General features: G+C 31.5%; 3 long non-coding RNA genes across 3 annotated transcripts; all 3 read right to left on the bottom strand.

Annotated features, from left to right (window-relative positions):
- Positions 1 to 974: 974 nt before the first annotated feature.
- On the bottom strand, positions 975 to 16636 carry LOC139506897 (uncharacterized). The gene is made up of 12 exons (XR_011660450.1): positions 16196 to 16636; positions 14815 to 14883; positions 13428 to 14051; positions 12047 to 12115; positions 10660 to 11283; positions 9279 to 9347; positions 7892 to 8515; positions 6511 to 6579; positions 5124 to 5747; positions 3743 to 3811; positions 2356 to 2979; positions 975 to 1043 (listed from the first exon to the last, which is right to left on the bottom strand). It is a non-coding gene; the product is annotated as an uncharacterized lncRNA (long non-coding RNA).
- A 2753-nt stretch (positions 16637 to 19389) lies between these two features.
- Positions 19390 to 22245, bottom strand: LOC139506898 (uncharacterized). Its single transcript, XR_011660451.1, has 3 exons — positions 21730 to 22245; positions 20349 to 20417; positions 19390 to 19584 (listed from the first exon to the last, which is right to left on the bottom strand). It is a non-coding gene; the product is annotated as an uncharacterized lncRNA (long non-coding RNA).
- On the bottom strand, positions 22245 to 24616 carry LOC139506899 (uncharacterized). Its single transcript, XR_011660452.1, has 3 exons — positions 24498 to 24616; positions 23118 to 23186; positions 22245 to 22353 (listed from the first exon to the last, which is right to left on the bottom strand). It is a non-coding gene; the product is annotated as an uncharacterized lncRNA (long non-coding RNA).
- Positions 24617 to 25313: the final 697 nt, after the last annotated feature.

Here is a 25313-nt window from a genome sequence, read left to right as displayed (position 1 = left end):
TGTTCATTTATGTCCATTTTTAAAATCACAGCATCCACAATTGTATGGCGGACTAATATTTTTTTTAATTACGTCATCTGAGTTCCTCATCTCAAGGTCTATTAGGGATCCTGACCCATATTGAAATTCATACTTCTGATTTTTCCAAATATTTTTATGTGATCTTCATCGGTATAACATTCTGAATAAATCTGTGTATTTTTGTACATTTCTGAAAAAAAATAAAGTTGTTTTAGCACTATAAGGCAATGACACTTTCGTCGCTATATTCATTTATTTTGAATACAATGTGTTTATATAATTAATTTCTTCCAGAATACCTTCACTAGTCAAAACAAGGACAAAACTTCTGATTATAACCTTTAATTACAATACACAGACCCTGTTAAAGCATTCTATAAAATTTTCTTGTGCCTTAAAGTGCATTTTGACAGAGAAATTATGCAAAAATGAAGATTTTATAAAAAAAACCAACACCAAAATAATTATTCTTACTAGTGGAAATCTGGTATTTAAAACTGTGGAAAGCACTCTTAACTACTTGGAAAGTCATCTTTATCATATAATTAGAGTGCAATATAGTGCAAATTTTCAAAACTTGTCCTTTCACATAATTCTATTTGAGAAAAAATGTTTTTAACATGTATTTCAGTGAAAACCTTTTATTAGTGAGAAATCCACATGAGGTTTTAAAGGAAACATTGTGACATCACATGTATTATGGCGTCATTAAATAACGACAGATCAAAATAGAGCTAAATATAGTTTGCAGTGTTACGTGAGAAACAGTTGCCGCAAGATTTAACTCGAAATATTGAGTCGAAACGATCTGTAACTAAGCCTTTTCATTTAATACCAAAACCATAGCAACAGTTTTCATATTTGCATATTTTTAACATACCGACTGTAATTTCAATTGCATAAATACCATAAATAAACAATTTAGAGCTTGCCTAATAAAGCAAAATGCTTACCAGTTATTCAGGACTTTTTAAAACCTCTAGTTTGCCATCTCAGGTTAAAAAGTAATGATATGTCTGGAACTGAAATAAGACAAAAAAATTACTCAGGCTGTGTTATCATTTGATTTAAATACATAAGTACTATTGAGAGAGAAAAATCTAATTCTTGAAAGTTTAATCACAAAGAAAGACAAATGCTTCTCCCTTGTGGCTTAGTCACCTTCATTTAAACCTTTTATTTTAGAAGCAATGGGTAGTAGCTAACTAGCTTAATAGTTGAATAGGTGCAGAAATATTGTTTTCAAAAAGGTTTGACCCTCCCCCTTTTTCACTGAGAAATGACAATATCTATTGTTTTGCTCAAGCGCATTAAAAATATTAGTTCATGATTTTCTTAAAACATGTACATGTTTTTTCTGTTTTTTTGCATATGATATCTACTGACCAGGGGTCAAATCATTGGATAAAAGCACATGCGATGATGTATCTCACTTTACTCGTATGAAGTGTGTTATCTCCCTTGATTATCAGGTATTCCTGTAGACCGAAGTGATAATTACATAACAAAGACTATATTGTGTCATGTTTACTTACAATTTAAATGTATTTATTAACTATCGATAGCACATGGCATTGTTGTTATGTTGGGAACATGTGTTTATGTTTACAATAATATTTAAATTATTTTAGCATAACAATAAGTCACCTTAACAAAGTTAAGAGTTTAAAGTTCTTCGTATGATAGCACGGACTGGTCAGTCGCGGTAAAAGTTAACATTGAAAATACATTTTCATAGCTTGACCATTCGAAGCTCAGTCTTAGTGCAGTGAAGTTTCCCCCACCCCCCTCCCCCTGTTTACATGTTTTTGTATAAGCTTATAATATTGTAAATGCATTATGCTTTTCTGCAGATGTTAAAAGAACATTATGGAATTATGTTTTTGTGATATGAAAGATTCTATTTCATTATTTCTCATTGTAGATATGTTTGTAAGACATGTATGCTGCAGCGGTCTTAGTGTGCTGGCAAAGTCATTTGAGGACAGTTGAATTATATGATAATAAAACTTTGCTGCACTCGTCTAGGCGAGCTGTTTCCCATAGATATGTGTTTGAGTTTTTGTTCATAAATACTTTATTTGCGTTTGAGGGCACGAATAAGAAAATAATAATATTTAAAAGTTGTTTCTTGCCTTTTTCAATATAGTAAACAAATTCCTTTCGGATCTCTCGGAAGTAAACAAAGTGATGATTGTGCCTAAAAAAAGTGTTCAGCCCCGTGCCAGTAATGCATTTTAAAAGCAAAGTTTCATTGAGTTTTTGCTGATCTTTATCAATAATATTTATCTTAAACCATTTATAATAACTAGGTACAAATAAAAATCTACTAACCATCATTTTCGGTGGTGTACAAGGTGAAATCATCCATAAATCAGCCTGAAAACTTCTGGAATTAAGCTTCTAATTTGGGTATACATTTACAATTAATTCTCCATAGGCCGTAATGGTAACGTTTTCCTCCGTTGCTCAGTCCATATCGTTTACTTGAACATGTATGATGGCTCATATCGAAGCTGATACATTTATACATGTCTGGTTAAATTTTCGGGGTGGCAAGTGAGATTACTTTTTTCGCAAATTGATGGACCCCGGAAGATGGTGAAAAATGTCAGTCTCCTCATGAAATAATCCCAAAATTCTGATCATAAAATTCAATGAAAAAATTGTCCTTTCTAATAATTTATTTCAGGTCAAATCTACATCTTTCTTTTCTCATCACACCAGCTCAATAAAACAGTTCTTATTGTTCATTTATGTCCATTTTTAAAATCACAGCATCCACAATTGTATGGCGGACTAATATTTTTTTTAATTACGTCATCTGAGTTCCTCATCTCAAGGTCTATTAGGGATCCTGACCCATATTGAAATTCATACTTCTGATTTTTCCAAATATTTTTATGTGATCTTCATCGGTATAACATTCTGAATAAATCTGTGTATTTTTGTCCATTTCTGAAAAAAAATAAAGTTGTTTTAGCACTATAAGGCAATGACACTTTCGTCGCTATATTCATTTATTTTGAATACAATGTGTTTATATAATTAATTTCTTCCAGAATACCTTCACTAGTCAAAACAAGGACAAAACTTCTGATTATAACCTTTAATTACAATACACAGACCCTGTTAAAGCATTCTATAAAATTTTCTTGTGCCTTAAAGTGCATTTTGACAGAGAAATTATGCAAAAATGAAGATTTTATAAAAAAAACCAACACCAAAATAATTATTCTTACTAGTGGAAATCTGGTATTTAAAACTGTGGAAAGCACTCTTAACTACTTGGAAAGTCATCTTTATCATATAATTAGAGTGCAATATAGTGCAAATTTTCAAAACTTGTCCTTTCACATAATTCTATTTGAGAAAAAATGTTTTTAACATGTATTTCAGTGAAAACCTTTTATTAGTGAGAAATCCACATGAGGTTTTAAAGGAAACATTGTGACATCACATGTATTATGGCGTCATTAAATAACGACAGATCAAAATAGAGCTAAATATAGTTTGCAGTGTTACGTGAGAAACAGTTGCCGCAAGATTTAACTCGAAATATTGAGTCGAAACGATCTGTAACTAAGCCTTTTCATTTAATACCAAAACCATAGCAACAGTTTTCATATTTGCATATTTTTAACATACCGACTGTAATTTCAATTGCATAAATACCATAAATAAACAATTTAGAGCTTGCCTAATAAAGCAAAATGCTTACCAGTTATTCAGGACTTTTTAAAACCTCTAGTTTGCCATCTCAGGTTAAAAAGTAATGATATGTCTGGAACTGAAATAAGACAAAAAAATTACTCAGGCTGTGTTATCATTTGATTTAAATACATAAGTACTATTGAGAGAGAAAAATCTAATTCTTGAAAGTTTAATCACAAAGAAAGACAAATGCTTCTCCCTTGTGGCTTAGTCACCTTCATTTAAACCTTTTATTTTAGAAGCAATGGGTAGTAGCTAACTAGCTTAATAGTTGAATAGGTGCAGAAATATTGTTTTCAAAAAGGTTTGACCCTCCCCCTTTTTCACTGAGAAATGACAATATCTATTGTTTTGCTCAAGCGCATTAAAAATATTAGTTCATGATTTTCTTAAAACATGTACATGTTTTTTCTGTTTTTTTGCATATGATATCTACTGACCAGGGGTCAAATCATTGGATAAAAGCACATGCGATGATGTATCTCACTTTACTCGTATGAAGTGTGTTATCTCCCTTGATTATCAGGTATTCCTGTAGACCGAAGTGATAATTACATAACAAAGACTATATTGTGTCATGTTTACTTACAATTTAAATGTATTTATTAACTATCGATAGCACATGGCATTGTTGTTATGTTGGGAACATGTGTTTATGTTTACAATAATATTTAAATTATTTTAGCATAACAATAAGTCACCTTAACAAAGTTAAGAGTTTAAAGTTCTTCGTATGATAGCACGGACTGGTCAGTCGCGGTAAAAGTTAACATTGAAAATACATTTTCATAGCTTGACCATTCGAAGCTCAGTCTTAGTGCAGTGAAGTTTCCCCCACCCCCCTCCCCCTGTTTACATGTTTTTGTATAAGCTTATAATATTGTAAATGCATTATGCTTTTCTGCAGATGTTAAAAGAACATTATGGAATTATGTTTTTGTGATATGAAAGATTCTATTTCATTATTTCTCATTGTAGATATGTTTGTAAGACATGTATGCTGCAGCGGTCTTAGTGTGCTGGCAAAGTCATTTGAGGACAGTTGAATTATATGATAATAAAACTTTGCTGCACTCGTCTAGGCGAGCTGTTTCCCATAGATATGTGTTTGAGTTTTTGTTCATAAATACTTTATTTGCGTTTGAGGGCACGAATAAGAAAATAATAATATTTAAAAGTTGTTTCTTGCCTTTTTCAATATAGTAAACAAATTCCTTTCGGATCTCTCGGAAGTAAACAAAGTGATGATTGTGCCTAAAAAAAGTGTTCAGCCCCGTGCCAGTAATGCATTTTAAAAGCAAAGTTTCATTGAGTTTTTGCTGATCTTTATCAATAATATTTATCTTAAACCATTTATAATAACTAGGTACAAATAAAAATCTACTAACCATCATTTTCGGTGGTGTACAAGGTGAAATCATCCATAAATCAGCCTGAAAACTTCTGGAATTAAGCTTCTAATTTGGGTATACATTTACAATTAATTCTCCATAGGCCGTAATGGTAACGTTTTCCTCCGTTGCTCAGTCCATATCGTTTACTTGAACATGTATGATGGCTCATATCGAAGCTGATACATTTATACATGTCTGGTTAAATTTTCGGGGTGGCAAGTGAGATTACTTTTTTCGCAAATTGATGGACCCCGGAAGATGGTGAAAAATGTCAGTCTCCTCATGAAATAATCCCAAAATTCTGATCATAAAATTCAATGAAAAAATTGTCCTTTCTAATAATTTATTTCAGGTCAAATCTACATCTTTCTTTTCTCATCACACCAGCTCAATAAAACAGTTCTTATTGTTCATTTATGTCCATTTTTAAAATCACAGCATCCACAATTGTATGGCGGACTAATATTTTTTTTAATTACGTCATCTGAGTTCCTCATCTCAAGGTCTATTAGGGATCCTGACCCATATTGAAATTCATACTTCTGATTTTTCCAAATATTTTTATGTGATCTTCATCGGTATAACATTCTGAATAAATCTGTGTATTTTTGTCCATTTCTGAAAAAAAATAAAGTTGTTTTAGCACTATAAGGCAATGACACTTTCGTCGCTATATTCATTTATTTTGAATACAATGTGTTTATATAATTAATTTCTTCCAGAATACCTTCACTAGTCAAAACAAGGACAAAACTTCTGATTATAACCTTTAATTACAATACACAGACCCTGTTAAAGCATTCTATAAAATTTTCTTGTGCCTTAAAGTGCATTTTGACAGAGAAATTATGCAAAAATGAAGATTTTATAAAAAAAACCAACACCAAAATAATTATTCTTACTAGTGGAAATCTGGTATTTAAAACTGTGGAAAGCACTCTTAACTACTTGGAAAGTCATCTTTATCATATAATTAGAGTGCAATATAGTGCAAATTTTCAAAACTTGTCCTTTCACATAATTCTATTTGAGAAAAAATGTTTTTAACATGTATTTCAGTGAAAACCTTTTATTAGTGAGAAATCCACATGAGGTTTTAAAGGAAACATTGTGACATCACATGTATTATGGCGTCATTAAATAACGACAGATCAAAATAGAGCTAAATATAGTTTGCAGTGTTACGTGAGAAACAGTTGCCGCAAGATTTAACTCGAAATATTGAGTCGAAACGATCTGTAACTAAGCCTTTTCATTTAATACCAAAACCATAGCAACAGTTTTCATATTTGCATATTTTTAACATACCGACTGTAATTTCAATTGCATAAATACCATAAATAAACAATTTAGAGCTTGCCTAATAAAGCAAAATGCTTACCAGTTATTCAGGACTTTTTAAAACCTCTAGTTTGCCATCTCAGGTTAAAAAGTAATGATATGTCTGGAACTGAAATAAGACAAAAAAATTACTCAGGCTGTGTTATCATTTGATTTAAATACATAAGTACTATTGAGAGAGAAAAATCTAATTCTTGAAAGTTTAATCACAAAGAAAGACAAATGCTTCTCCCTTGTGGCTTAGTCACCTTCATTTAAACCTTTTATTTTAGAAGCAATGGGTAGTAGCTAACTAGCTTAATAGTTGAATAGGTGCAGAAATATTGTTTTCAAAAAGGTTTGACCCTCCCCCTTTTTCACTGAGAAATGACAATATCTATTGTTTTGCTCAAGCGCATTAAAAATATTAGTTCATGATTTTCTTAAAACATGTACATGTTTTTTCTGTTTTTTTGCATATGATATCTACTGACCAGGGGTCAAATCATTGGATAAAAGCACATGCGATGATGTATCTCACTTTACTCGTATGAAGTGTGTTATCTCCCTTGATTATCAGGTATTCCTGTAGACCGAAGTGATAATTACATAACAAAGACTATATTGTGTCATGTTTACTTACAATTTAAATGTATTTATTAACTATCGATAGCACATGGCATTGTTGTTATGTTGGGAACATGTGTTTATGTTTACAATAATATTTAAATTATTTTAGCATAACAATAAGTCACCTTAACAAAGTTAAGAGTTTAAAGTTCTTCGTATGATAGCACGGACTGGTCAGTCGCGGTAAAAGTTAACATTGAAAATACATTTTCATAGCTTGACCATTCGAAGCTCAGTCTTAGTGCAGTGAAGTTTCCCCCACCCCCCTCCCCCTGTTTACATGTTTTTGTATAAGCTTATAATATTGTAAATGCATTATGCTTTTCTGCAGATGTTAAAAGAACATTATGGAATTATGTTTTTGTGATATGAAAGATTCTATTTCATTATTTCTCATTGTAGATATGTTTGTAAGACATGTATGCTGCAGCGGTCTTAGTGTGCTGGCAAAGTCATTTGAGGACAGTTGAATTATATGATAATAAAACTTTGCTGCACTCGTCTAGGCGAGCTGTTTCCCATAGATATGTGTTTGAGTTTTTGTTCATAAATACTTTATTTGCGTTTGAGGGCACGAATAAGAAAATAATAATATTTAAAAGTTGTTTCTTGCCTTTTTCAATATAGTAAACAAATTCCTTTCGGATCTCTCGGAAGTAAACAAAGTGATGATTGTGCCTAAAAAAAGTGTTCAGCCCCGTGCCAGTAATGCATTTTAAAAGCAAAGTTTCATTGAGTTTTTGCTGATCTTTATCAATAATATTTATCTTAAACCATTTATAATAACTAGGTACAAATAAAAATCTACTAACCATCATTTTCGGTGGTGTACAAGGTGAAATCATCCATAAATCAGCCTGAAAACTTCTGGAATTAAGCTTCTAATTTGGGTATACATTTACAATTAATTCTCCATAGGCCGTAATGGTAACGTTTTCCTCCGTTGCTCAGTCCATATCGTTTACTTGAACATGTATGATGGCTCATATCGAAGCTGATACATTTATACATGTCTGGTTAAATTTTCGGGGTGGCAAGTGAGATTACTTTTTTCGCAAATTGATGGACCCCGGAAGATGGTGAAAAATGTCAGTCTCCTCATGAAATAATCCCAAAATTCTGATCATAAAATTCAATGAAAAAATTGTCCTTTCTAATAATTTATTTCAGGTCAAATCTACATCTTTCTTTTCTCATCACACCAGCTCAATAAAACAGTTCTTATTGTTCATTTATGTCCATTTTTAAAATCACAGCATCCACAATTGTATGGCGGACTAATATTTTTTTTAATTACGTCATCTGAGTTCCTCATCTCAAGGTCTATTAGGGATCCTGACCCATATTGAAATTCATACTTCTGATTTTTCCAAATATTTTTATGTGATCTTCATCGGTATAACATTCTGAATAAATCTGTGTATTTTTGTCCATTTCTGAAAAAAAATAAAGTTGTTTTAGCACTATAAGGCAATGACACTTTCGTCGCTATATTCATTTATTTTGAATACAATGTGTTTATATAATTAATTTCTTCCAGAATACCTTCACTAGTCAAAACAAGGACAAAACTTCTGATTATAACCTTTAATTACAATACACAGACCCTGTTAAAGCATTCTATAAAATTTTCTTGTGCCTTAAAGTGCATTTTGACAGAGAAATTATGCAAAAATGAAGATTTTATAAAAAAAACCAACACCAAAATAATTATTCTTACTAGTGGAAATCTGGTATTTAAAACTGTGGAAAGCACTCTTAACTACTTGGAAAGTCATCTTTATCATATAATTAGAGTGCAATATAGTGCAAATTTTCAAAACTTGTCCTTTCACATAATTCTATTTGAGAAAAAATGTTTTTAACATGTATTTCAGTGAAAACCTTTTATTAGTGAGAAATCCACATGAGGTTTTAAAGGAAACATTGTGACATCACATGTATTATGGCGTCATTAAATAACGACAGATCAAAATAGAGCTAAATATAGTTTGCAGTGTTACGTGAGAAACAGTTGCCGCAAGATTTAACTCGAAATATTGAGTCGAAACGATCTGTAACTAAGCCTTTTCATTTAATACCAAAACCATAGCAACAGTTTTCATATTTGCATATTTTTAACATACCGACTGTAATTTCAATTGCATAAATACCATAAATAAACAATTTAGAGCTTGCCTAATAAAGCAAAATGCTTACCAGTTATTCAGGACTTTTTAAAACCTCTAGTTTGCCATCTCAGGTTAAAAAGTAATGATATGTCTGGAACTGAAATAAGACAAAAAAATTACTCAGGCTGTGTTATCATTTGATTTAAATACATAAGTACTATTGAGAGAGAAAAATCTAATTCTTGAAAGTTTAATCACAAAGAAAGACAAATGCTTCTCCCTTGTGGCTTAGTCACCTTCATTTAAACCTTTTATTTTAGAAGCAATGGGTAGTAGCTAACTAGCTTAATAGTTGAATAGGTGCAGAAATATTGTTTTCAAAAAGGTTTGACCCTCCCCCTTTTTCACTGAGAAATGACAATATCTATTGTTTTGCTCAAGCGCATTAAAAATATTAGTTCATGATTTTCTTAAAACATGTACATGTTTTTTCTGTTTTTTTGCATATGATATCTACTGACCAGGGGTCAAATCATTGGATAAAAGCACATGCGATGATGTATCTCACTTTACTCGTATGAAGTGTGTTATCTCCCTTGATTATCAGGTATTCCTGTAGACCGAAGTGATAATTACATAACAAAGACTATATTGTGTCATGTTTACTTACAATTTAAATGTATTTATTAACTATCGATAGCACATGGCATTGTTGTTATGTTGGGAACATGTGTTTATGTTTACAATAATATTTAAATTATTTTAGCATAACAATAAGTCACCTTAACAAAGTTAAGAGTTTAAAGTTCTTCGTATGATAGCACGGACTGGTCAGTCGCGGTAAAAGTTAACATTGAAAATACATTTTCATAGCTTGACCATTCGAAGCTCAGTCTTAGTGCAGTGAAGTTTCCCCCACCCCCCTCCCCCTGTTTACATGTTTTTGTATAAGCTTATAATATTGTAAATGCATTATGCTTTTCTGCAGATGTTAAAAGAACATTATGGAATTATGTTTTTGTGATATGAAAGATTCTATTTCATTATTTCTCATTGTAGATATGTTTGTAAGACATGTATGCTGCAGCGGTCTTAGTGTGCTGGCAAAGTCATTTGAGGACAGTTGAATTATATGATAATAAAACTTTGCTGCACTCGTCTAGGCGAGCTGTTTCCCATAGATATGTGTTTGAGTTTTTGTTCATAAATACTTTATTTGCGTTTGAGGGCACGAATAAGAAAATAATAATATTTAAAAGTTGTTTCTTGCCTTTTTCAATATAGTAAACAAATTCCTTTCGGATCTCTCGGAAGTAAACAAAGTGATGATTGTGCCTAAAAAAAGTGTTCAGCCCCGTGCCAGTAATGCATTTTAAAAGCAAAGTTTCATTGAGTTTTTGCTGATCTTTATCAATAATATTTATCTTAAACCATTTATAATAACTAGGTACAAATAAAAATCTACTAACCATCATTTTCGGTGGTGTACAAGGTGAAATCATCCATAAATCAGCCTGAAAACTTCTGGAATTAAGCTTCTAATTTGGGTATACATTTACAATTAATTCTCCATAGGCCGTAATGGTAACGTTTTCCTCCGTTGCTCAGTCCATATCGTTTACTTGAACATGTATGATGGCTCATATCGAAGCTGATACATTTATACATGTCTGGTTAAATTTTCGGGGTGGCAAGTGAGATTACTTTTTTCGCAAATTGATGGACCCCGGAAGATGGTGAAAAATGTCAGTCTCCTCATGAAATAATCCCAAAATTCTGATCATAAAATTCAATGAAAAAATTGTCCTTTCTAATAATTTATTTCAGGTCAAATCTACATCTTTCTTTTCTCATCACACCAGCTCAATAAAACAGTTCTTATTGTTCATTTATGTCCATTTTTAAAATCACAGCATCCACAATTGTATGGCGGACTAATATTTTTTTTAATTACGTCATCTGAGTTCCTCATCTCAAGGTCTATTAGGGATCCTGACCCATATTGAAATTCATACTTCTGATTTTTCCAAATATTTTTATGTGATCTTCATCGGTATAACATTCTGAATAAATCTGTGTATTTTTGTCCATTTCTGAAAAAAAATAAAGTTGTTTTAGCACTATAAGGCAATGACACTTTCGTCGCTATATTCATTTATTTTGAATACAATGTGTTTATATAATTAATTTCTTCCAGAATACCTTCACTAGTCAAAACAAGGACAAAACTTCTGATTATAACCTTTAATTACAATACACAGACCCTGTTAAAGCATTCTATAAAATTTTCTTGTGCCTTAAAGTGCATTTTGACAGAGAAATTATGCAAAAATGAAGATTTTATAAAAAAAACCAACACCAAAATAATTATTCTTACTAGTGGAAATCTGGTATTTAAAACTGTGGAAAGCACTCTTAACTACTTGGAAAGTCATCTTTATCATATAATTAGAGTGCAATATAGTGCAAATTTTCAAAACTTGTCCTTTCACATAATTCTATTTGAGAAAAAATGTTTTTAACATGTATTTCAGTGAAAACCTTTTATTAGTGAGAAATCCACATGAGGTTTTAAAGGAAACATTGTGACATCACATGTATTATGGCGTCATTAAATAACGACAGATCAAAATAGAGCTAAATATAGTTTGCAGTGTTACGTGAGAAACAGTTGCCGCAAGATTTAACTCGAAATATTGAGTCGAAACGATCTGTAACTAAGCCTTTTCATTTAATACCAAAACCATAGCAACAGTTTTCATATTTGCATATTTTTAACATACCGACTGTAATTTCAATTGCATAAATACCATAAATAAACAATTTAGAGCTTGCCTAATAAAGCAAAATGCTTACCAGTTATTCAGGACTTTTTAAAACCTCTAGTTTGCCATCTCAGGTTAAAAAGTAATGATATGTCTGGAACTGAAATAAGACAAAAAAATTACTCAGGCTGTGTTATCATTTGATTTAAATACATAAGTACTATTGAGAGAGAAAAATCTAATTCTTGAAAGTTTAATCACAAAGAAAGACAAATGCTTCTCCCTTGTGGCTTAGTCACCTTCATTTAAACCTTTTATTTTAGAAGCAATGGGTAGTAGCTAACTAGCTTAATAGTTGAATAGGTGCAGATATATTGTTTTCAAAAAGGTTTGACCCTCCCCCTTTTTCACTGAGAAATGACAATATCTATTGTTTTGCTCAAGCGCATTAAAAATATTAGTTCATGATTTTCTTAAAACATGTACATGTTTTTTCTGTTTTTTTGCATATGATATCTACTGACCAGGGGTCAAATCATTGGATAAAAGCACATGCGATGATGTATCTCACTTTACTCGTATGAAGTGTGTTATCTCCCTTGATTATCAGGTATTCCTGTAGACCGAAGTGATAATTACATAACAAAGACTATATTGTGTCATGTTTACTTACAATTTAAATGTATTTATTAACTATCGATAGCACATGGCATTGTTGTTATGTTGGGAACATGTGTTTATGTTTACAATAATATTTAAATTATTTTAGCATAACAATAAGTCACCTTAACAAAGTTAAGAGTTTAAAGTTCTTCGTATGATAGCACGGACTGGTCAGTCGCGGTAAAAGTTAACATTGAAAATACATTTTCATAGCTTGACCATTCGAAGCTCAGTCTTAGTGCAGTGAAGTTTCCCCCACCCCCCTCCCCCTGTTTACATGTTTTTGTATAAGCTTATAATATTGTAAATGCATTATGCTTTTCTGCAGATGTTAAAAGAACATTATGGAATTATGTTTTTGTGATATGAAAGATTCTATTTCATTATTTCTCATTGTAGATATGTTTGTAAGACATGTATGCTGCAGCGGTCTTAGTGTGCTGGCAAAGTCATTTGAGGACAGTTGAATTATATGATAATAAAACTTTGCTGCACTCGTCTAGGCGAGCTGTTTCCCATAGATATGTGTTTGAGTTTTTGTTCATAAATACTTTATTTGCGTTTGAGGGCACGAATAAGAAAATAATAATATTTAAAAGTTGTTTCTTGCCTTTTTCAATATAGTAAACAAATTCCTTTCGGATCTCTCGGAAGTAAACAAAGTGATGATTGTGCCTAAAAAAAGTGTTCAGCCCCGTGCCAGTAATGCATTTTAAAAGCAAAGTTTCATTGAGTTTTTGCTGATCTTTATCAATAATATTTATCTTAAACCATTTATAATAACTAGGTACAAATAAAAATCTACTAACCATCATTTTCGGTGGTGTACAAGGTGAAATCATCCATAAATCAGCCTGAAAACTTCTGGAATTAAGCTTCTAATTTGGGTATACATTTACAATTAATTCTCCATAGGCCGTAATGGTAACGTTTTCCTCCGTTGCTCAGTCCATATCGTTTACTTGAACATGTATGATGGCTCATATCGAAGCTGATACATTTATACATGTCTGGTTAAATTTTCGGGGTGGCAAGTGAGATTACTTTTTTCGCAAATTGATGGACCCCGGAAGATGGTGAAAAATGTCAGTCTCCTCATGAAATAATCCCAAAATTCTGATCATAAAATTCAATGAAAAAATTGTCCTTTCTAATAATTTATTTCAGGTCAAATCTACATCTTTCTTTTCTCATCACACCAGCTCAATAAAACAGTTCTTATTGTTCATTTATGTCCATTTTTAAAATCACAGCATCCACAATTGTATGGCGGACTAATATTTTTTTTAATTACGTCATCTGAGTTCCTCATCTCAAGGTCTATTAGGGATCCTGACCCATATTGAAATTCATACTTCTGATTTTTCCAAATATTTTTATGTGATCTTCATCGGTATAACATTCTGAATAAATCTGTGTATTTTTGTCCATTTCTGAAAAAAAATAAAGTTGTTTTAGCACTATAAGGCAATGACACTTTCGTCGCTATATTCATTTATTTTGAATACAATGTGTTTATATAATTAATTTCTTCCAGAATACCTTCACTAGTCAAAACAAGGACAAAACTTCTGATTATAACCTTTAATTACAATACACAGACCCTGTTAAAGCATTCTATAAAATTTTCTTGTGCCTTAAAGTGCATTTTGACAGAGAAATTATGCAAAAATGAAGATTTTATAAAAAAAACCAACACCAAAATAATTATTCTTACTAGTGGAAATCTGGTATTTAAAACTGTGGAAAGCACTCTTAACTACTTGGAAAGTCATCTTTATCATATAATTAGAGTGCAATATAGTGCAAATTTTCAAAACTTGTCCTTTCACATAATTCTATTTGAGAAAAAATGTTTTTAACATGTATTTCAGTGAAAACCTTTTATTAGTGAGAAATCCACATGAGGTTTTAAAGGAAACATTGTGACATCACATGTATTATGGCGTCATTAAATAACGACAGATCAAAATAGAGCTAAATATAGTTTGCAGTGTTACGTGAGAAACAGTTGCCGCAAGATTTAACTCGAAATATTGAGTCGAAACGATCTGTAACTAAGCCTTTTCATTTAATACCAAAACCATAGCAACAGTTTTCATATTTGCATATTTTTAACATACCGACTGTAATTTCAATTGCATAAATACCATAAATAAACAATTTAGAGCTTGCCTAATAAAGCAAAATGCTTACCAGTTATTCAGGACTTTTTAAAACCTCTAGTTTGCCATCTCAGGTTAAAAAGTAATGATATGTCTGGAACTGAAATAAGACAAAAAAATTACTCAGGCTGTGTTATCATTTGATTTAAATACATAAGTACTATTGAGAGAGAAAAATCTAATTCTTGAAAGTTTAATCACAAAGAAAGACAAATGCTTCTCCCTTGTGGCTTAGTCACCTTCATTTAAACCTTTTATTTTAGAAGCAATGGGTAGTAGCTAACTAGCTTAATAGTTGAATAGGTGCAGAAATATTGTTTTCAAAAAGGTTTGACCCTCCCCCTTTTTCACTGAGAAATGACAATATCTATTGTTTTGCTCAAGCGCATTAAAAATATTAGTTCATGATTTTCTTAAAACATGTACATGTTTTTTCTGTTTTTTTGCATATGATATCTACTGACCAGGGGTCAAATCATTGGATAAAAGCACATGCGATGATGTATCTCACTTTACTCGTATGAAGTGTGTTATCTCCCTTGATTATCAGGTATTCCTGTAGACCGAAGTGATAATTACATAACAAAGACTATATTGTGTCATGTTTACTTACAATTTAAATGTATTTATTAACTATCGATAGCACATGGCATTGTTGTTATGTTGGGAACATGTGTTTATGTTTACAATAATATTTAAATTATTTTAGCATAACAATAAGTCACCTTAACAAAGTTAAGAGTTTAAAGTTCTTCGTATGATAGCACGGACTGGTCAGTCGCGGTAAAAGTTAACATTGAAAATACATTTTCATAGCTTGACCATTCGAAGCTCAGTCTTAGTGCAGTGAAGTTTCCCCCACCCCCCTCCCCCTGTTTACATGTTTTTGTATAAGCTTATAATATTGTAAATGCATTATGCTTTTCTGCAGATGTTAAAAGAACATTATGGAATTATGTTTTTGTGATATGAAAGATTCTATTTCATTATTTCTCATTGTAGATATGTTTGTAAGACATGTATGCTGCAGCGGTCTTAGTGTGCTGGCAAAGTCATTTGAGGACAGTTGAATTATATGATAATAAAACTTTGCTGCACTCGTCTAGGCGAGCTGTTTCCCATAGATATGTGTTTGAGTTTTTGTTCATAAATACTTTATTTGCGTTTGAGGGCACGAATAAGAAAATAATAATATTTAAAAGTTGTTTCTTGCCTTTTTCAATATAGTAAACAAATTCCTTTCGGATCTCTCGGAAGTAAACAAAGTGATGATTGTGCCTAAAAAAAGTGTTCAGCCCCGTGCCAGTAATGCATTTTAAAAGCAAAGTTTCATTGAGTTTTTGCTGATCTTTATCAATAATATTTATCTTAAACCATTTATAATAACTAGGTACAAATAAAAATCTACTAACCATCATTTTCGGTGGTGTACAAGGTGAAATCATCCATAAATCAGCCTGAAAACTTCTGGAATTAAGCTTCTAATTTGGGTATACATTTACAATTAATTCTCCATAGGCCGTAATGGTAACGTTTTCCTCCGTTGCTCAGTCCATATCGTTTACTTGAACATGTATGATGGCTCATATCGAAGCTGATACATTTATACATGTCTGGTTAAATTTTCGGGGTGGCAAGTGAGATTACTTTTTTCGCAAATTGATGGACCCCGGAAGATGGTGAAAAATGTCAGTCTCCTCATGAAATAATCCCAAAATTCTGATCATAAAATTCAATGAAAAAATTGTCCTTTCTAATAATTTATTTCAGGTCAAATCTACATCTTTCTTTTCTCATCACACCAGCTCAATAAAACAGTTCTTATTGTTCATTTATGTCCATTTTTAAAATCACAGCATCCACAATTGTATGGCGGACTAATATTTTTTTTAATTACGTCATCTGAGTTCCTCATCTCAAGGTCTATTAGGGATCCTGACCCATATTGAAATTCATACTTCTGATTTTTCCAAATATTTTTATGTGATCTTCATCGGTATAACATTCTGAATAAATCTGTGTATTTTTGTCCATTTCTGAAAAAAAATAAAGTTGTTTTAGCACTATAAGGCAATGACACTTTCGTCGCTATATTCATTTATTTTGAATACAATGTGTTTATATAATTAATTTCTTCCAGAATACCTTCACTAGTCAAAACAAGGACAAAACTTCTGATTATAACCTTTAATTACAATACACAGACCCTGTTAAAGCATTCTATAAAATTTTCTTGTGCCTTAAAGTGCATTTTGACAGAGAAATTATGCAAAAATGAAGATTTTATAAAAAAAACCAACACCAAAATAATTATTCTTACTAGTGGAAATCTGGTATTTAAAACTGTGGAAAGCACTCTTAACTACTTGGAAAGTCATCTTTATCATATAATTAGAGTGCAATATAGTGCAAATTTTCAAAACTTGTCCTTTCACATAATTCTATTTGAGAAAAAATGTTTTTAACATGTATTTCAGTGAAAACCTTTTATTAGTGAGAAATCCACATGAGGTTTTAAAGGAAACATTGTGACATCACATGTATTATGGCGTCATTAAATAACGACAGATCAAAATAGAGCTAAATATAGTTTGCAGTGTTACGTGAGAAACAGTTGCCGCAAGATTTAACTCGAAATATTGAGTCGAAACGATCTGTAACTAAGCCTTTTCATTTAATACCAAAACCATAGCAACAGTTTTCATATTTGCATATTTTTAACATACCGACTGTAATTTCAATTGCATAAATACCATAAATAAACAATTTAGAGCTTGCCTAATAAAGCAAAATGCTTACCAGTTATTCAGGACTTTTTAAAACCTCTAGTTTGCCATCTCAGGTAAAAAGTAATGATATGTCTGGAACTGAAATAAGACAAAAAAATTACTCAGGCTGTGTTATCATTTGATTTAAATACATAAGTACTATTGAGAGAGAAAAATCTAATTCTTGAAAGTTTAATCACAAAGAAAGACAAATGCTTCTCCCTTGTGGCTTAGTCACCTTCATTTAAACCTTTTATTTTAGAAGCAATGGGTAGTAGCTAACTAGCTTAATAGTTGAATAGGTGCAGAAATATTGTTTTCAAAAAGGTTTGACCCTCCCCCTTTTTCACTGAGAAATGACAATATCTATTGTTTTGCTCAAGCGCATTAAAAATATTAGTTCATGATTTTCTTAAAACATGTACATGTTTTTTCTGTTTTTTTGCATATGATATCTACTGACCAGGGGTCAAATCATTGGATAAAAGCACATGCGATGATGTATCTCACTTTACTCGTATGAAGTGTGTTATCTCCCTTGATTATCAGGTATTCCTGTAGACCGAAGTGATAATTACATAACAAAGACTATATTGTGTCATGTTTACTTACAATTTAAATGTATTTATTAACTATCGATAGCACATGGCATTGTTGTTATGTTGGGAACATGTGTTTATGTTTACAATAATATTTAAATTATTTTAGCATAACAATAAGTCACCTTAACAAAGTTAAGAGTTTAAAGTTCTTCGTATGATAGCACGGACTGGTCAGTCGCGGTAAAAGTTAACATTGAAAATACATTTTCATAGCTTGACCATTCGAAGCTCAGTCTTAGTGCAGTGAAGTTTCCCCCACCCCCCTCCCCCTGTTTACATGTTTTTGTATAAGCTTATAATATTGTAAATGCATTATGCTTTTCTGCAGATGTTAAAAGAACATTATGGAATTATGTTTTTGTGATATGAAAGATTCTATTTCATTATTTCTCATTGTAGATATGTTTGTAAGACATGTATGCTGCAGCGGTCTTAGTGTGCTGGCAAAGTCATTTGAGGACAGTTGAATTATATGATAATAAAACTTTGCTGCACTCGTCTAGGCGAGCTGTTTCCCATAGATATGTGTTTGAGTTTTTGTTCATAAATACTTTATTTGCGTTTGAGGGCACGAATAAGAAAATAATAATATTTAAAAGTTGTTTCTTGCCTTTTTCAATATAGTAAACAAATTCCTTTCGGATCTCTCGGAAGTAAACAAAGTGATGATTGTGCCTAAAAAAAGTGTTCAGCCCCGTGCCAGTAATGCATTTTAAAAGCAAAGTTTCATTGAGTTTTTGCTGATCTTTATCAATAATATTTATCTTAAACCATTTATAATAACTAGGTACAAATAAAAATCTACTAACCATCATTTTCGGTGGTGTACAAGGTGAAATCATCCATAAATCAGCCTGAAAACTTCTGGAATTAAGCTTCTAATTTGGGTATACATTTACAATTAATTCTCCATAGGCCGTAATGGTAACGTTTTCCTCCGTTGCTCAGTCCATATCGTTTACTTGAACATGTATGATGGCTCATATCGAAGCTGATACATTTATACATGTCTGGTTAAATTTCGGGGTGGCAAGTGAGATTACTTTTTTCGCAAATTGATGGACCCCGGAAGATGGTGAAAAATGTCAGTCTCCTCATGAAATAATCCCAAAATCTGATCATAAAATTCAATGAAAAAATTGTCCTTTCTAATAATTTATTTCAGGTCAAATCTACATCTTTCTTTTCTCATCACACCAGCTCAATAAAACAGTTCTTATTGTTCATTTATGTCCATTTTTAAAATCACAGCATCCACAATTGTATGGCGGACTAATATTTTTTTTAATTACGTCATCTGAGTTCCTCATCTCAAGGTCTATTAGGGATCCTGACCCATATTGAAATTCATACTTCTGATTTTTCCAAATATTTTTATGTGATCTTCATCGGTATAACATTCTGAATAAATCTGTGTATTTTTGTCCATTTCTGAAAAAAAATAAAGTTGTTTTAGCACTATAAGGCAATGACACTTTCGTCGCTATATTCATTTATTTTGAATACAATGTGTTTATATAATTAATTTCTTCCAGAATACCTTCACTAGTCAAAACAAGGACAAAACTTCTGATTATAACCTTTAATTACAATACACAGACCCTGTTAAAGCATTCTATAAAATTTTCTTGTGCCTTAAAGTGCATTTTGACAGAGAAATTATGCAAAAATGAAGATTTTATAAAAAAAACCAACACCAAAATAATTATTCTTACTAGTGGAAATCTGGTATTTAAAACTGTGGAAAGCACTCTTAACTACTTGGAAAGTCATCTTTATCATATAATTAGAGTGCAATATAGTGCAAATTTTCAAAACTTGTCCTTTCACATAATTCTATTTGAGAAAAAATGTTTTTAACATGTATTTCAGTGAAAACCTTTTATTAGTGAGAAATCCACATGAGGTTTTAAAGGAAACATTGTGACATCACATGTATTATGGCGTCATTAAATAACGACAGATCAAAATAGAGCTAAATATAGTTTGCAGTGTTACGTGAGAAACAGTTGCCGCAAGATTAAACTCGAAATATTGAGTCGAAACGATCTGTAACTAAGCCTTTTCATTTAATACCAAAACCATAGCAACAGTTTTCCATATTTGCATATTTTTAACATACCGACTGTAATTTCAATTGCATAAATACCATAAATAAACAATTTAGAGCTTGCCTAATAAAGCAAAATGCTTACCAGTTATTCAGGACTTTTTAAAACCTCTAGTTTGCCATCTCAGGTTAAAAAGTAATGATATGTCTGGAACTGAAATAAGACAAAAAAATTACTCAGGCTGTGTTATCATTTGATTTAAATACATAAGTACTATTGAGAGAGAAAAATCTAATTCTTGAAAGTTTAATCACAAAGAAAGACAAATGCTTCTCCCTTGTGGCTTAGTCACCTTCATTTAAACCTTTTATTTTAGAAGCAATGGGTAGTAGCTAACTAGCTTAATAGTTGAATAGGTGCAGAAATATTGTTTTCAAAAAGGTTTGACCCTCCCCCTTTTTCACTGAGAAATGACAATATCTATTGTTTTGCTCAAGCGCATTAAAAATATTAGTTCATGATTTTCTTAAAACATGTACATGTTTTTTCTGTTTTTTTGCATATGATATCTACTGACCAGGGGTCAAATCATTGGATAAAAGCACATGCGATGATGTATCTCACTTTACTCGTATGAAGTGTGTTATCTCCCTTGATTATCAGGTATTCCTGTAGACCGAAGTGATAATTACATAACAAAGACTATATTGTGTCATGTTTACTTACAATTTAAATGTATTTATTAACTATCGATAGCACATGGCATTGTTGTTATGTTGGGAACATGTGTTTATGTTTACAATAATATTTAAATTATTTTAGCATAACAATAAGTCACCTTAACAAAGTTAAGAGTTTAAAGTTCTTCGTATGATAGCACGGACTGGTCAGTCGCGGTAAAAGTTAACATTGAAAATACATTTTCATAGCTTGACCATTCGAAGCTCAGTCTTAGTGCAGTGAAGTTTCCCCCACCCCCCTCCCCCTGTTTACATGTTTTTGTATAAGCTTATAATATTGTAAATGCATTATGCTTTTCTGCAGATGTTAAAAGAACATTATGGAATTATGTTTTTGTGATATGAAAGATTCTATTTCATTATTTCTCATTGTAGATATGTTTGTAAGACATGTATGCTGCAGCGGTCTTAGTGTGCTGGCAAAGTCATTTGAGGACAGTTGAATTATATGATAATAAAACTTTGCTGCACTCGTCTAGGCGAGCTGTTTCCCATAGATATGTGTTTGAGTTTTTGTTCATAAATACTTTATTTGCGTTTGAGGGCACGAATAAGAAAATAATAATATTTAAAAGTTGTTTCTTGCCTTTTTCAATATAGTAAACAAATTCCTTTCGGATCTCTCGGAAGTAAACAAAGTGATGATTGTGCCTAAAAAAAGTGTTCAGCCCCGTGCCAGTAATGCATTTTAAAAGCAAAGTTTCATTGAGTTTTTGCTGATCTTTATCAATAATATTTATCTTAAACCATTTATAATAACTAGGTACAAATAAAAATCTACTAACCATCATTTTCGGTGGTGTACAAGGTGAAATCATCCATAAATCAGCCTGAAAACTTCTGGAATTAAGCTTCTAATTTGGGTATACATTTACAATTAATTCTCCATAGGCCGTAATGGTAACGTTTTCCTCCGTTGCTCAGTCCATATCGTTTACTTGAACATGTATGATGGCTCATATCGAAGCTGATACATTTATACATGTCTGGTTAAATTTTCGGGGTGGCAAGTGAGATTACTTTTTTCGCAAATTGATGGACCCCGGAAGATGGTGAAAAATGTCAGTCTCCTCATGAAATAATCCCAAAATTCTGATCATAAAATTCAATGAAAAAATTGTCCTTTCTAATAATTTATTTCAGGTCAAATCTACATCTTTCTTTTCTCATCACACCAGCTCAATAAAACAGTTCTTATTGTTCATTTATGTCCATTTTTAAAATCACAGCATCCACAATTGTATGGCGGACTAATATTTTTTTTAATTACGTCATCTGAGTTCCTCATCTCAAGGTCTATTAGGGATCCTGACCCATATTGAAATTCATACTTCTGATTTTTCCAAATATTTTTATGTGATCTTCATCGGTATAACATTCTGAATAAATCTGTGTATTTTTGTCCATTTCTGAAAAAAAATAAAGTTGTTTTAGCACTATAAGGCAATGACACTTTCGTCGCTATATTCATTTATTTTGAATACAATGTGTTTATATAATTAATTTCTTCCAGAATACCTTCACTAGTCAAAACAAGGACAAAACTTCTGATTATAACCTTTAATTACAATACACAGACCCTGTTAAAGCATTCTATAAAATTTTCTTGTGCCTTAAAGTGCATTTTGACAGAGAAATTATGCAAAAATGAAGATTTTATAAAAAAAACCAACACCAAAATAATTATTCTTACTAGTGGAAATCTGGTATTTAAAACTGTGGAAAGCACTCTTAACTACTTGGAAAGTCATCTTTATCATATAATTAGAGTGCAATATAGTGCAAATTTTCAAAACTTGTCCTTTCACATAATTCTATTTGAGAAAAAAATGTTTTTAACATGTATTTCAGTGAAAACCTTTTATTAGTGAGAAATCCACATGAGGTTTTAAAGGAAACATTGTGACATCACATGTATTATGGCGTCATTAAATAACGACAGATCAAAATAGAGCTAAATATAGTTTGCAGTGTTACGTGAGAAACAGTTGCCGCAAGATTAAACTCGAAATATTGAGTCGAAACGATCTGTAACTAAGCCTTTTCATTTAATACCAAAACCATAGCAACAGTTTTCATATTTGCATATTTTTAACATACCGACTGTAATTTCAATTGCATAAATACCATAAATAAACAATTTAGAGCTTGCCTAATAAAGCAAAATGCTTACCAGTTATTCAGGACTTTTTAAAACCTCTAGTTTGCCATCTCAGGTTAAAAAGTAATGATATGTCTGGAACTGAAATAAGACAAAAAAATTACTCAGGCTGTGTTATCATTTGATTTAAATACATAAGTACTATTGAGAGAGAAAAATCTAATTCTTGAAAGTTTAATCACAAAGAAAGACAAATGCTTCTCCTTGTGGCTTAGTCACCTTCATTTAAACTTTTATTTTAGAAGCAATGGGTAGTAGCTAACTAGCTTAATAGTTGAATAGGTGCAGAAATATTGTTTTCAAAAAGGTTTGACCCTCCCCCTTTTTCACTGAGAAATGACAATATCTATTGTTTTGCTCAAGCGCATTAAAAATATTAGTTCATGATTTTCTTAAAACATGTACATGTTTTTTCTGTTTTTTTTGCATATGATATCTACTGACCAGGGGTCAAATCATTGGATAAAAGCACATGCGATGATGTATCTCACTTTACTCGTATGAAGTGTGTTATCTCCCTTGATTATCAGGTATTCCTGTAGACCGAAGTGATAATTACATAACAAAGACTATATTGTGTCATGTTTACTTACAATTTAAATGTATTTATTAACTATCGATAGCACATGGCATTGTTGTTATGTTGGGAACATGTGTTTATGTTTACAATAATATTTAAATTATTTTAGCATAACAATAAGTCACCTTAACAAAGTTAAGAGTTTAAAGTTCTTCGTATGATAGCACGGACTGGTCAGTCGCGGTAAAAGTTAACATTGAAAATACATTTTCATAGCTTGACCATTCGAAGCTCAGTCTTAGTGCAGTGAAGTTTCCCCCACCCCCTCCCCCTGTTTACAATGTTTTTGTATAAGCTTATAATATTGTAAATGCATTATGCTTTTCTGCAGATGTTAAAAGAACATTATGGAATTATGTTTTTGTGATATGAAAGATTCTATTTCATTATTTCTCATTGTAGATATGTTTGTAAGACATGTATGCTGCAGCGGTCTTAGTGTGCTGGCAAAGTCATTTGAGGACAGTTGAATTATATGATAATAAAACTTTGCTGCACTCGTCTAGGCGAGCTGTTTCCCATAGATATGTGTTTGAGTTTTTGTTCATAAATACTTTATTTGCGTTTGAGGGCACGAATAAGAAAATAATAATATTTAAAAGTTGTTTCTTGCCTTTTTCAATATAGTAAACAAATTCCTTTCGGATCTCTCGGAAGTAAACAAAGTGATGATTGTGCCTAAAAAAAGTGTTCAGCCCCGTGCCAGTAATGCATTTTAAAAGCAAAGTTTCATTGAGTTTTTGCTGATCTTTATCAATAATATTTATCTTAAACCATTTATAATAACTAGGTACAAATAAAAATCTACTAACCATCATTTTCGGTGGTGTACAAGGTGAAATCATCCATAAATCAGCCTGAAAACTTCTGGAATTAAGCTTCTAATTTGGGTATACATTTACAATTAATTCTCCATAGGCCGTAATGGTAACGTTTTTCCTCCGTTGCTCAGTCCATATCGTTTACTTGAACATGTATGATGGCTCATATCGAAGCTGATACATTTATACATGTCTGGTTAAATTTTCGGGGTGGCAAGTGAGATTACTTTTTTCGCAAATTGATGGACCCCGAAGATGGTGAAAAATGTCAGTCTCCTCATGAAATAATCCCAAAATTCTGATCATAAAATTCAATGAAAAAATTGTCCTTTCTAATAATTTATTTCAGGTCAAATCTACATCTTTCTTTTCTCATCACACCAGCTCAATAAAACAGTTCTTATTGTTCATTTATGTCCATTTTTAAAATCACAGCATCCACAATTGTATGGCGGACTAATATTTTTTTTAATTACGTCATCTGAGTTCCTCATCTCAAGGTCTATTAGGGATCCTGACCCATATTGAAATTCATACTTCTGATTTTTCCAAATATTTTTATGTGATCTTCATCGGTATAACATTCTGAATAAATCTGTGTATTTTTGTCCATTTCTGAAAAAAAATAAAGTTGTTTTAGCACTATAAGGCAATGACACTTTCGTCGCTATATTCATTTATTTTGAATACAATGTGTTTATATAATTAATTTCTTCCAGAATACCTTCACTAGTCAAAACAAGGACAAAACTTCTGATTATAACCTTTAATTACAATACACAGACCCTGTTAAAGCATTCTATAAAA

Source organism: Mytilus edulis, unplaced genomic scaffold, assembly GCF_963676685.1.
Source record: "Mytilus edulis unplaced genomic scaffold, xbMytEdul2.2 SCAFFOLD_1189, whole genome shotgun sequence".
NCBI classification, from domain to species: Eukaryota; Metazoa; Mollusca; class Bivalvia; order Mytilida; family Mytilidae; genus Mytilus; species Mytilus edulis.
Note: the sequence above shows the minus strand (reverse complement) of the source record. Positions and strands in the feature narration are given on the sequence as shown.